The sequence below is a fragment of the Carya illinoinensis genome, chromosome 8 (genome assembly GCF_018687715.1).
Source record: "Carya illinoinensis cultivar Pawnee chromosome 8, C.illinoinensisPawnee_v1, whole genome shotgun sequence".
Classification (NCBI taxonomy): domain Eukaryota; kingdom Viridiplantae; phylum Streptophyta; class Magnoliopsida; order Fagales; family Juglandaceae; genus Carya; species Carya illinoinensis.
Window position 1 is genome coordinate 9,665,174 of NC_056759.1, and position 3,423 is coordinate 9,668,596.

Genomic DNA, 3,423 nt, shown 5'->3' on the forward strand with positions numbered 1-3,423 from the left:
TCTCTTAATACGTAGTTATATAAAAAAATTGTAAAGATGACCGTATATCTAATACTTTTCAAACTTTAGTATTATAAAGAATGAAACTTTTCTAACATTTTTTCCCTTAGTCTTCTTCTTTCGCATCCCATTCATCCTATACAAAAGAGAAAAATAGGCAGGAAAGCTCTGTAATTCTTACATTTTTATAGTAAAATTTATCCCATTTGGACCCTTGTAAACGTAGGTAATAATGTCGAATCACGTAAATATTTTCTTCTTTTTCTTCTTGTATTTATGATTATGCAACTTTGCTATCGCCACCATCTAAGAACAATCCGATTACCGTTGACTACCTCGTCAAAATCAGGCATCAACACCATCAATGGTGTTCTTTCAGCTACAAATTATGGTGCTGTGCATCTGCGTCAGTCTTGTAGACATGGTCTTTCCCTAATGTTTTAATTGAGCAATCAAATTGATTTGAAGCACATAAAACAGGTTTTAAACAGAATGATATGAAAGCGTTTTTAGATGCGAAACTCTGAAGAACAGCAGTGCACATGGGGGAGAAGTGGAAGTGGGATCAAGCTAGGCACCGATCACGTAACCATAAAGTCCAAGTATACAGTATCCTTGAATGGAGAAAATTTATGGTGCAAATTCATTAAGGCGGCAGCCTGTTATCCTAGCGACATGGTCAGAATCCTCTTGCCTGAAACCGTGAATTGTTGAGGCCGTGAACAAATACGAAAAGCCTAGCTGAGACAGAGAGACAGACGGACAGGCAGGAACCAAAAGAGTGTTGTGTGTGTGTAATTGTTTTAAACAACTATCCAGATGATCTCCAGATTCTTCCTTCAAGTGAAACCACCATAACAGAAACATCATCGTGATATTTGCGCCGATCCCCATGCGGAATATCCAGTAGTTCATGAAAATCCATTCCTGCAAACAATCATCGATCAGAAGCACTTATCATAATGAGAAAGAGAATGCAGGGAGGTTATGATTTCTACCATTCTACTATTTAGATTCTCTTTTGTGGCATTTTCCCACAATTAGTCTCTTTCGTGCCACAATTTGAGGAAGGTCTTGTATTGTTAACATACAAAGTTGTTCATAGACAATGTTCTCTCTTCCCTTCAAAGGGTGTATCACCCCTAGCTCTCAAATAATGTGCTTTGTGGACCACACAAAAGCAAGGTTACCTTGCAATACATGCATGTTAAACTGAAAGGGAGTACATTCCATTCTGGTCGTCCTATCGAGCACTTCACATTTTCTTTTTCAAAAAAGCAAGTATAATCCAGTTTTAAGCTTTCATGGAGTGCAAACAAAATGAAAAGGTCTGGTAAGTTAATCAATTTACCATTCTTCTTGGCAGCACGGGAAAGAAGCTCCGTGATGAGGTATTGTGCAGGATCACCTTCAGGAACATTTTCCAAGTAAATGGAGGTCTTCTCCAAGTTAAGCCTCTGACCAAAGGCTAACTCATAAGTACTTAAGATGTTCTTTAACCTGCTCCGTTTAGAAGGAAGGAAATTGCAAAATACTAGACTATCATTTGCAAAGAAGAGGTGATTAACAGACAAAGAACCTCTAGCTATAGGAAAACCAGAAATGACACCCCTATGCTCAGCTTGATTTAAAGATTGACTTAGCACTTCTAAACAGATGATAAATAAATAGAGGGAGAGGGGGTCTCCCTGTCTTATGCCCCTTGAAGGCTTGAAAGATGCTTGAGGGGATCCATTAAATAGAATAGAATAAGAAATAGTGCCAATACATTGCATAATGAGTTCTATCCATGAACTGTCAAATCCCATTCTTGCCAATACAGCCTTTAGAAAGCTCCATTCGACTCTATCATAGGACTTACTCATGTCGAGTTTTAAGGCCATGACACCTTCCTTTTGTCTTCTCAGTCTGTTTTGCATAGAGTGAAGTAATTCCTATGCCACTACGATGTTATTAGAAATTAGACAAAGCACTTTGAGTTGGAGATATCAGGTGAGGCAAGATGGATTTAAGTCTATTTGCTATGACCTTTGCAATAATTTTATAGAGGACATTACAATGGCTAATTGGTCTATAGTTTGAAACCAATCGAGGAGTTTGTTTCTTGGGAATGAGTGTTATAAAGGTTTGGTTTATGGCATGGAAACCAGACCTTGAGTTGAGTAGCTCTATCACCATAGATACCACATTGTCCCCCACAATTGACAAGTACTTTGATAAAACACTGCTAGAAAACCATCTAGGCCAGGGGATTCAAGAGGGTTCATTTCGAAGATAGCCTTTTCCACTTCCTCTCTAGTGTAAGCCTTTGTCAGGTGCATGTTCATCTTAGCAGTGATTGTTGGTTCTATCTGTGCCAGGATTTCATGAATACCTACTAGATTTGAGGAAGAGAACAAGTTCTTGTAAGATTTATGAAACTCCTTCCCAATGTCCTCTCTGATGGACAGTATATTGCCTCCTCATCATGAATTTTTCTAATAAGATTCCTTTGTTTTCTTTGATGGCACACTTATCAAAATATTTTGTGTTTCTGTCCCCCTCTTGTAGCCACTTTTGTTTAGCTCTTTGCTGCTAAATCAGATCCTCTTCCTCCAGGTAACTATCCAGTTCTTTTTGGAGAGCTCTAATATGTTCAGTTTCTTGGCCATTGTTAAGTTCTTACAACACTCGTAATGCTTGTCTGTTCTGATCCCCCATTTTCTACCTGTTTCTATTCGAGTTTCTATGCTACTCTTTGAGTTGGAACTTGATCTCTCAAAACCCCTTTTGGTGACTTCAGATTTTGGGCTAGATTGTCAGGAGCCATACCAAGCTCTCTTGATGACTTTTATGCATTCCTTAGTTTTTTACCATGTTTCCTCATACCTAAAGACCCTTTTTGTTTGATAGATACTAGACTCGAATCCTTGACTTCAAATGAATAAAGGGTTATGGTATGAGCATTGAACTGGTAATATTGAGACAGAATTTATTGTATAAAGTTGGTTCCATGCACAGTTGACTAAGGCCCTGTCAAGTTTTTCTTTAGTAAAATTTGTCCCCTCACGATTGTTGCACCATGTGAATTTGGACCCCTTAAATCTAAGATCACCTAAGTCACAATCCATCAATGCATGTCTAAAGTCTTCCATTTGTTTAGGAGCTCTAGGAGCTAAACCAAAATTTTCACCCTGGGATATGATTTCATTGAAATCCCCTATACACATTTGTAAAGGCAAAAATTGGCTAGGATTAGATGACTAAATGATAAGGTTTATCTTATCATTATTTGATTAAATTTGGATGAATGATAAGGTTCATCTTATCATTATTTGATTAAATTTGGATGAATGTAAAATAAGTATTGATGTGTATCTAAACAATATTGAGTCTATCTAGAAGTCTTAGGTGTTATTTAGATAAGTCTTTGAGGTTAAAATC